The sequence below is a fragment of the Oryzias melastigma genome, linkage group LG24 (genome assembly GCF_002922805.2).
Source record: "Oryzias melastigma strain HK-1 linkage group LG24, ASM292280v2, whole genome shotgun sequence".
NCBI lineage: Eukaryota > Metazoa > Chordata > Actinopteri > Beloniformes > Adrianichthyidae > Oryzias > Oryzias melastigma.
In genome coordinates this window covers 470294-481120 of record NC_050535.1, presented here as the reverse complement: position 1 = coordinate 481120, position 10827 = coordinate 470294, and the positions used below count along the sequence as shown (strand labels likewise).

Sequence of the window (10827 nt, the reverse complement as noted above, 5' to 3'; positions counted from 1 at the left end):
TGAAGACAAACCAGATTCTACAGCAGATCTTTGAATTTTAAATAAATTCAGGGATTGTAAGTGTGGCTAATGGTTAAAAAAACAATACAAGTCAATTAATTAGCTCTAGTTTTCAGAATAACAAATTTAGATGCACCACAAATAGTACAGTAAATACTTTTTTAATCACGTACGACTACATTTGCTGCATTGAGATGATCCTATGACACAGGGTGTCTTTTATTTTGAAAGGGAGTCATATAATCCTCTGTTTAAAGCAGTAGTATTAGTAATAGTATTTTCTCTTTATGTGTAAGTTTTATTTATGCCAAAAAACAACAGTTTATTTTTATAAATGAAAATAGTAACATTAACATGGATGCAAATGAGTGTCTTTATTTTTCTGAAGGGTGACGTCAGACTTTGTGGCTCCTCGGTTGTGGTCAGTAAGACAGACAGTGAGACGGTGAGCCTTCAAACTCAGTCACAGAGACACAGAAACACAGTGGAAGCGGCTGTTGTAGCTCCCAGAGTGAGAGCGAACCAGCTCCTGGTATCTCAGAATGATCTCATGAACATGTAGACGTGATTATGATAACTTTGTAGAACTCTACACAATAAATAAACCTGATCTCTCAACATCATCCATGTCTTCCATACATTCTAAGTAAGATAAACACAGACACCGCTCCGCGTAGAGACCTTGCTAAAAACGTTAGCTGGAAGCTCCGCCCCTATGTGGTTACGGCGTTGTGGGGGTGTGTGAACGTAGTATGATGGAGCTCACCAGACAAATAGAGATTAGCAGCCCCACTGTGAGCTTCTGTACTGCCGCCGTAGAACGTCCGAGACACGTCCTGAGAAACAAAGTGACAAACAGAAACCATGTCTTTGTGGAGAGGAGGACAACTGGTGTAAAATCATCCAGAAAACTCAACCTGTGACCTTTAAGAGCATGTGGATGGACGGGTATAACTTCACGGCTGAATATTTTCAGGTGTTAGTTGGTGTGACGGGTGAGTGCCATGCAGCAGAGTGCTGGATCACAATTTAAAAACAGTGTTTAAAATTAGGCTGAGTTATTACTTTTTTAACATGGGAGATAAAACACTCTTTTTAGAAACCCTAGTGGTCATTTTTGGAACTACAATATTTGCCTAAAACTGAAAATCAGAAGAAGATCCAAAATACTAACCATAATAGCCAAAAAAAAATCGAATTGAAAGTATTTTACTTGAAGATTCAATGTCAAAACTGCATAAACTTACTATTAAGAAAGTACGGACTCTTGTCTTATTTTCTGTCATATGTATATATATATATATCTATCTCTTATCAGGAAAGTTTTTCTATAGACAAAAAAAAATCATGAATTTGTTACTTAAATTTCTCCCTTAAAAGGAGTTCTTGGTAGGACCATTTAGACCGTTTGTTTTTTTATGTTTTAACCAATATGGTTAGAAGGTAAGGTATGGTAAGATTTTTTTATATTTTCAGTAAAAAAAAACGTCTAAGTTTTAAACTATGATGTCAGTTACTGATTATCTTTCCATGCACATAAATGTAGAAAAGCCTGCAGACTCGCTACTGCTGTTCAAGTATTGCAGCTGCTTTCTTTAATGCTGCAACAGACTAAATCCAAAAATGATTAACGACCAACGTTTGATAAATAATGATTTTTCTTGATGAACCGGGCCTCAAAGTGTGACAATAATATGTAAGAAAAAAAAGCAAACATGCAGGTGACTCACTGCCCTTCTGTGAAAACGTCCAAAACCGGAGAGCGCCGTTCCTATCGTTGTTATTCATCATACCAGAGTCTGCCGTCAGAGTCTGCAGTCAGACACAGAATACAAAGGAGTCGATTTTAATTTCTGAAAGTAATGGCGTACACCTCTGTGTCTGGGACTACATGCAGCCGTAATGGATCAACTTCTGCCAGAACATTTTGTCCTTTGCCTTTCTCCGTTTTCTGAGCATCTCAACACAAAAAGACAATAATAACTAGAAAAGTTGCATTACCTGCGATAATCCCAGTGAGAATACTTTTTACTGAAAGTAGTCGCTGAAGATGCTGAAGGGATTTGCTGAAAATGCTAAAGATATTTCCAAAATGTTGCATTGGCTAAAAGATGGAAAATTTTGTTAAAGAATTATGAAAGAGCGCAGAAGTTGACCTAAATTTCTGAAAATGTGTAGTAAAATTGCTTAAAAATCCCTAATACATACCAGTTATGCAAAGATATTTAGTGTTGCTTAAATATGAGCTTAACTCGAAAATAGAAAAAAAAACCTTGGTGATTCTGGATTAGCCAAAAGGGCTAGCACATTGCTGAAATACTAGCTAAACTCCAAAATAGCCTTAAATTCCACAGTAAACTAAATGAATAAAAAATGTTAGCATGTTGCTAAAAAAGAAGCTAAACTTTAAATTACCCTTAAAAACTGCAGTAGATAACAAATTAGCCAAAAATGTTAGCATGTTGCTAAAATATTAGCTAGACTCTTAATTTACTTAAAAAAAAACTAATTGATGCCAAATTTGGAAAAAAAAGAAAAAAATAGCTAGCTTGTTGCTTTAATATTAGCTAAACTCGTAAATAGCCTAAAATTCTTCAGTAAATTAGTTTAGTCAAAAATGTATCTTGCTAAAATAAAAGCTGTATCTAAATTAGCCTAAAAAACGTTAGCATGTTGCTAAAATATTAGGTAACTCCAGATTTTTGAAAATTACTATAAAATATTAAAACATAACCCTTGAATATACTTAAAGGTTTGTTGCTAATCTACTTAAAATGTTTAAATTTGAAGACTTTCTCATTCATTTCCAATGAGGCATATTTTGCTCAATATTCCAAGAACTATAAAGTTTATAAATACCAAAAATACAAAAATAAAGAAATAAAAGATTTCATCAATCTTGGTATCAAATGGAACAGGAGAAATCTCCATATTGTGAATGCTTACTAAGCAATCACACATAACAGTAATCAGGTGAGTCCAATCATGTTTTTTATAGCTACATCTTCACACCAAACGCCATGGTTTGGTGGCGGTTTGTGACCTTCGGCTGCAGCCGGCGGCTCTGCCAGTCAAGGCTGCGCAGACGGCGGAGCCAATCAGACGTTTGTCATCATCCCTCATCAGCATCTTCGCCTGCAGAGGCGGACAGATCCCAGCAAATACATCCAGCAGCCTCTAACGTGACAGCAAGGGTTTATGGGACGGCACGAGCCCTGCCAGCCTCACCTTGACCCCCCGACCCGTCCCCACCGCCACACTCTCCCCGCCTCTAATCTGGCCTCGTCATCGCGGGGCCTCTGGCCTCGCCTCTGACGGCTGAGTTATTACCATAATTACCCAGGAGGCATTGCAGGGAGCAGCCCCATGGCAGAGGTTGCCCGTGTTTAACAGAATATTTGGGTGTTTTATCGGCTTTAACTTAGCATCTGGGGCAGGTGAAAAGGGTCTGGGTGATAAGAAAACCGCTCATGTGGGAAATGAAGAAGACGGTTTTACACACGGAGCCGGTTCCTCCATGAAATATGGTGTTAATGCAGCAGCGCTCGCTGCACATCGGTCACTCCTGCAGACAAACCGTAAATATGCTCAGATTTTAGACACAGATCAACTCAGGTGAGAAGAGTCTGAAGAGGAAAAGCATCACGAGAGTTTTGAGAAAACGCTTTTGGTTTGTTGTAAATTTAAACACAATAATTTTGGGACGCAGGGAAAACTCAGGACGTGGTAACCTCACTGATGTTGGAGATAAGGAGGTGATGGGGTCGAGGAGATAGAAATGCCTCTTTGAGTGTTTTCCATTTGATGGTCTGACTGAGTTCAGTGTCTGAATTATTGGGTCCAACAAGTTGTTTTCAATGTGGCATCAATCTCAACTTTCTGATGAGCTGATTTTACCAATAAGTCATCAGCAGTTCGACCAAAGTAATCAACCAAAATGGCCACCTGTTACTAAACAGACTCAATCAAAAAACTTGAAAAATGGGAATGTGGTCGGAGGATTATTTTTGGAAAGAAAGGCCTTTGATACTGTCAACCATGAAAAACTTCTGCATAAACTTAAAAAAACACAATTTTCTCAACAAGCTCTCAGCTGGTTTACATCATATCTGGAGTCTAGAACACAGAGTGTTAAAATCAATGTCTCTATATCGGCTCCTCATGAATATAAAACGGGGATTCCACAAGGTTCAATCCTGGGTCCACTCCTGTCCTGTTACATCAGTGAACTCCCAAACATCTGCACTGAGGCTGTTGCTCCACTACTCTGTTTACATCCCATAATGTCTCGCTATGGTATCTGTTTTAGTCCAGTTGTTCCACTCTGAGTGCGGAGTCTATTCAGACTGAGGAAACTCAGAGAGAACCGGAGTTTGGAAATTAACCGACACCACCTCAAAGATGGGTTTAGAAAGAGGTTCCTGGTACCAGAGCAGGGTCCGTTTGGGTGTATTCAGACTGAAAATGTGTTCTGGATTATCGGGGAGAACCAAATGTGTCTGTTTGAATCCACCCCCAAATTAGATACATCTCAAATAACTTTTTGCATAAAATATCCAACACCAGTTGTTGATCGTTTCTTCTTGATGCATTTTTCCTCGAGAAAAATATTTGTTAATCCTAAAAATAAAGACCATCAAAAACTGAACCAGAAACAACTTCAGTGTGAACAGTTCAAATGCAAAACCCCCCCCCCCGCTGTGTTGTGTTGTTGCTAAGGGTAACACACACAACCAGCAGCTCCTCTGGTCATGTGACTGATGGAGCAGTTCAATACGCTGGGGGTGAACAAAACACTTGAGTAACTCAGTAAATAATCAAAAATATCTTGAAATCACACTTTTATTTTATTTTTTATTTTTCAGTAGTTGATACTTTGATAGAGTAACCAATACCAAGATTTACTTCATTTACTTCACCTCTGTTCTTTGTTGCTTAATATATTTAGTTCAATGTGATTCCATTTGGTGCAGTGTGATTCATGTGTTGTTCCTCTTGAGGAGAGTCGGAGAGATTCGAGATTCCAGGTGGATCGTCTGTGCTCCTGTTCTTGGCCGTGGACCACTCCTATGGCTCGCGTCTGGCTCATCTTGGCCGTGGACCTCGCCTCTGGCTCATCTTGGCCGTGGACCACGCCTCTGGCTCATCTTGGCCGTGGACCACGCCTCTGGCTCATCTTGGCCATGGACCACGCCTCTGGCTCATCTTGGCCGTGGACCACGCCTCTGGCTCATCTTGGCCGTGGACCTCGCCTCTGGCTCGCCTTGGCCGTGGACCTCACCTCTGGCTCAGCTTGGCCGTGGACCACGCTTCTGGCTCATCTTGGTCGTGGACCACGCCTATGGCTCATCTTGGCCGTGGACCACGCCTATGGCTCAGCTTGGCCGTGGACCACGCTTCTGGCTCGTCTTGGCCGTGGACCACGCCTATGGCTTGTCTCGGCCGTGGACCACGCCTCTCTAAACGCGTCTGTTTAGTTTTTAGTTATTGTTTTTATTTTACAACTGACCTTCTGCTTCTGTAAAATTACTGTTGTGAAGCCCAATGAGGCTACGGTTTTGTGATATTGAGCTGTATAAATAAAACTGAATTGAATTTTTGGGTATCTGTGATTGGGATCCATACATCACTCTTCTACTGCTAGTGCAGGAGACTCTAACACTGGTGTAAAGGACAAAATCCCAACTTACTGGGAGTTTAACTGTTTGGTTCTTTATGACTGAATTTTTCATGAAATACTAAAGTTGTGTTCACCTATTAGCCATAATAAATCCTGTGTTGAAGCTGCTCCGATCTGCTCTGCTGTCATTCTCAGTGAGCCAGGAGCTCATGCATATTCATACGGTTGTAGTGAGGAGCTCCCGTGTGGCGCTCGGCGGGACGGAGGTCGTTGGCCTGAGGCCAGCGATGCACAAACACTTCCTGCAGAAACTGCACGTCTATCATCACCTGCCTTCATGCTTTAACGCTGAATCAAAGCCCAACAAAGAAACACACAATCGCACAAGTCGTCACCTGCTCGGAAAAGGTCAGCACGCCGGAATTCCAGCAAAGCAGATTCCAACTTTAACAGTCCGCCCGTCAAACAAGCCAAGATGGCTCTGAACCGTGTGTGCCCGTGTCTTATTATGCAGACCCATCTGTGTGGGGTCAGAGGTCACGGCCGGGCCTGGCAGGGGCTGCAGGTAAGCAGATGAGAACAGTGGGGGCCCGGTTTAATTTAGCTGAGCTCTACAGGACGTGAAGCGCTCCTGTTCCCGGGAAGGACAAGCTGAACTTTTCACACCGCGCCGCCTCGGTCCGACGGCTGAAAAGTTACAGGAAAATCACAGACGAACTCTAGAAAAAACTATTTCTATGTTTTGGAGATATGTGTGTGTCTCATAAAAACATACATCTCCAGGTTCTCCCTCCTCTGGTTCCATAAAGTGGACGATCGGAGGTGAACGTGGGTTTGTATCCGAGGGTGTGAAGAGGAAAATCCTTCATCTCGCAGCGAGCAGCTTCCTGTCTAGACTCAGCAAGGGGGGGGGGGGTAGATCTGTGTGTATTTGTTTGTGTGATCGTCATTTAATAAACACCTGAAGGTTTGGCTCTGATGTTTGAACATTTTTTAACGTTTTTATGGCATATTTATGCGACAGCTGCTTGTTTCTGATTTCACATACACCTTTTTATTCCACTACAAAACTGAACAGAACAACTACATTCTATTACTATTAAATTTGATCATTTCTTACTGCAAAAATCCCCAAAATTGACATCAAAGATGATTTATGTTTCATAACAAATATGAAAAATGTAGAGACAAAGTAAAAACACATCAAAAACAAAGTCAAAGATACACAGATATTAGAGCTGTGTATTGACAAGAGTCTCAATATCACGATATCTCACGATACGTATCCTGATGTGTCTCATGATTAGGGTTGGTCACCGAAGTTGAATGAATGAATGAATAAATGAATGAATGAATGAATGAGTTCAGTTCCAAGTAGGAACTGTTCTGGTTCACGCGGTTCTACTGCAACTGAGAGAAGCTGCTCCCAACGGTTCCTCATTTCTGAGCTAAGTTTCAGTTTCAGGTCTATTTGTCTTAGACATGTCAGTCACTTCTACTCGGTTCAGTACTTTGAAGTTCCAGCCAATCCTTCTGCCTTTCTGCGATAGTGGGCGGGCTCATATAAGAGCGCTGAGAGGGCGAGCACAAAGCGAGCGCCGCTCAGCACTGGAGTGTCCGGCTGTATTTCACAGCAGATCACAGAAGTCTGACCAGACGCTGCGTCACATCAGCCAATCAGGAATCAGCTTAGGCCATGAGATGTTTTCAATGACCTGATCAGTGGGTAAAATACTAATCCATACGAGCGATTCTGTCCTGTCGCAGCACAGCGGTTCTCTGGCTGCAGCCTCCAGGAGCTCCCTCAACACGCCGGCAGACAGACGGCGTCTGCGGGGAGGGGGGGCAGCCTGCCCAGGTCTCCAGAACTGTGATATTTTACTTATTTAGGTCGCCTGTTTTTCTCCTGTTGGGTTAATGCGGAACAGCCTTCAAACTCAGCCACAGAGACACAGAAACACAGCAGAAGCGGCTGTCATCCAGACACACCCCCTGAGTGAGATTAAACCCCCGCTAGGCCGCAGCGTCAAGCTCAGGATCACGTTTGACAGGCGGCGAGCTGCGAATTCGCCGCGCGGTGAAAGAGTTGAGGACTCCTGGTTTGTGGCTCAGAGGTTGGGGAGATCTGATTTAACGGGAATCAACGACACTCAAAACATCCATTTTTGACACGGAGGTCTTAACCATGTGTCAATATGTTACCTGGGGATGAAAATGTGTTGATTTAAGAAGATGTAGGCATTATATTTTATTACTGAAGTACTAAAATTGGCACCAATTAGGAACCAAAACCAAAGAACTGCTTTGGCACCGGAAAACCCAATCAGTTCTGTGCACATTCCAAGTATAAACTAGTATTACATGTCTCAGAACAACAGAAATGGCGAAGAAATTGATCGCGGTGTAAAGCTGCTCAATGAGGCTCAGTGTGCTGCCAACTAGTGGTTGGAGGTTTAAGTGGAAAAAGTAAAACACTTAAAAGAACCATATAAATAATTATTAAATATGGTCTAGTCAGCATTATAAATCAATACAAATAAAATATCGCGATATATCACTGAAACGATTTTACCTTCACCCCTAGTAAATATATATATATATAAATATATATAAACAGACAAACTTCCACTAAGCTACAACATTTTCCAAGGATTTCTTCTCAGATCTTGACGTTTTTGAATGTCGAATGAAAAAACCTTTTTGATCCGTTTAAGTTAATTACATTCATTACATCATTGCAAACGATGGATGTGATTGGCAGATCAGTGGTGAGATCAGAGACCTCAGAAGGTTAAGAGAATGTTACAGTTTTTAAACATTCATCCATTTTCTGAAGCAGTTTGATCCCTTTCTGGGTAACAGAGTTGCTGGAGCCTATCCTAGCCTGTGGGGCAAAGGTGACCAGCCTGTTATTTCTCTAACATTAGACATTTATTCTGCTCTTTATAAACTGCTTAATAGCAATAAAGGAACCTGAGGTCCAGAAATGGTTCCTGGTTTCTGATCTGTGGTTTTAATGCAGGAATCTTCATAAGATCATTAATGTTCAGCTGCTTCCTCCAAACCACAGATTCATTTCAGACCCGATTTCAGATTATGTTTCATCTCTGATTTCCTTTTTGACAGAATCATTTTCTAACGTCGAGTACGGAAAGACGGAAACAACCGTCTCCGTTCAGTCAGCTTACCGGAATCGAAATGTCCGGCTGGAGTGAAGCGGAAACACTAGAATTCACAGGAACTCTGTGGATAATGACGGACCAGAACCAGAACAGTCATGTGACTCAGCAGTAGAAGTGTTGACGGGCTCGAGGAGGAATGCAGCATGGAACCAGAATCTCAGTAGTTTGAGTAGTTAGCAGCAGCGGCGCCGGTCCAAACTGCAGTCAGATCTGTGCTCAGGAATGAGAAGCAGCATTTGGCTTCATTTACCGACAGTCTGTGATCTCATCTCCACGCCGAGGCCCAACGCCACTGCCGCCAAAAGCCTGCATCTCTGCCGCAGAACGCTCCGACCTCGGTGACGTCGACGTGGGCCGAAGAGAAACCAGCAGGTGTGAAGAACCCACCGACATCGCCAAACTTTTGCTGACTCGGCATGACCTCACTCTCTGTCACCGTCTCGCCGGCGTGCGTTTCCTCTCCGTGTTCACGCCGCTGATGACTAACACAGATGGAGATGATTCATCTGAGCTGCTTCAGGGTCTCCCGTCAACATTCCTTCCAGAACCACGTGTGACTCACAGCCGGGCTTTAGAACCTGCAGCTTCAAGCTGGTTTGGGTTTGGAGCTTCCCGTCCTCGTCTGTCTGCAGGAGGACGCCAAACTCAGCAGCTGCCGTAACTCCCGTAAACAGAGCCGATCCAGGCGCTGCTGTTTTCAGGAATTCCTTCGTCCTGATTGAGGAATCGCAGAAGAGTGAGTCACTAAAACCCGAGCCGGCCGTGAGGTCGTCTCTGAGGAAGTTTGGAGTAAACGTGAACTCTGGGAGCTCATGTCTGGAATCCTGGAGTACTACGGCATGTTTGGGAGCCAGGTGATGGAAAAGCACTTTAAATAGAGTCTGCTCCGTTCATCGGTGAGGAATGATGACCTCATCTCCATGACGGAATCTGTCCTATCATACAAAAACACAAAAAATGATATTCTAGAAATAAATCTGTGAAAATTCTGGTTCTTCAGGTACAGCCGACCTTCTCACCTGCTCTTCCTCTGTCTGCAGGCTGGAGGGCTGATACTTTGGGGTGCAGCATCACCTGCTGGCCTCATGGAGAACTGCCAAAAAAGTGTCACCTTTAAGATTTCAGCGGAAGGAACTAAAATCAGGCTAAAGCTCAAATAAATTAAGTTTGCAGTTTAAAAACAGGCTAAATAATTTCTAGATTAGCAGAATTCGGCATTTGTGACTGTTAAGAAACCAGAACTACCACTGAAAATAGCTTTAGGCATCACATTTCATTCATAAACTGCTGTTGATTATTTATATTTCTTATCAAACAAATAAAAACTTTATATTCATGAGGTTTGATAGGAGAATCTTTGACTCAGATTAAGCTCCTTCAGGTCCAGTTTTACCTGCTCAGATCCTTCCTGCTGGTTTGAAGGACCAGTTGAAGTGTCGGAGCTCCTACTTGGACCTGCCGCTCAGTTTGCTCCAAATGTCGATGTGCTCTATGAACAGTGCAGAGAAAAATGAAGCTTTCAGACATGAAATGACATTTGTGCTGCTGCTGGCTTCAGAGGCCGTGGGAAAAATCTGCGCCGCCACAGAACTTCACTTGTTTTATTTGTCTTCTTTTGAAGAGAAATCTGATCGTCGGCTTGGAAAGGTCCAGCGGAACGTGAGAACATGTCAGACAAGAGACGGATTCTGAAGAGTCCAGAGAAAAGATCCAAGTCAGTTCGGGAAGAATGTTTATGGAAAGAAAAGATGAGAATTAAGGAGGAAAAAAGTAAGTAGAAATGTTTGAATTATGATCCGGCAGTGCCTCCTGTTGCCACTAGAGGGCAGATGAGGGCTGGAGGTCATGACAAAAGTAAAAAATCTAAAAGGAACAACAGAAAAAATGAGACAAACAACTAAGAGAAAATGTGGAAACAATCTGCTTCTTCTGTTCTCGTGTCCAAACGTTTTCCAGAGTCTGAACGGATAAACATAAACTAAAGATGTGAGAGAATCTTCACAATCACTCAACAAACTGTCAGTT

At 42.4% G+C, this 10827-nt stretch overlaps 1 long non-coding RNA gene across 1 annotated transcript; it reads right to left on the bottom strand.

Annotated features, from left to right (window-relative positions):
- Nucleotides 1–517: 517 nt before the first annotated feature.
- Nucleotides 518–9720, bottom strand: LOC118598184. Its single transcript, XR_004947306.1, has 3 exons — nt 8809–9720; nt 1731–1812; nt 518–836 (listed from the first exon to the last, which is right to left on the bottom strand). It is a non-coding gene; the product is annotated as an uncharacterized LOC118598184 (long non-coding RNA).
- Between the last annotated feature and the right edge of the window lie 1107 nt (nt 9721–10827).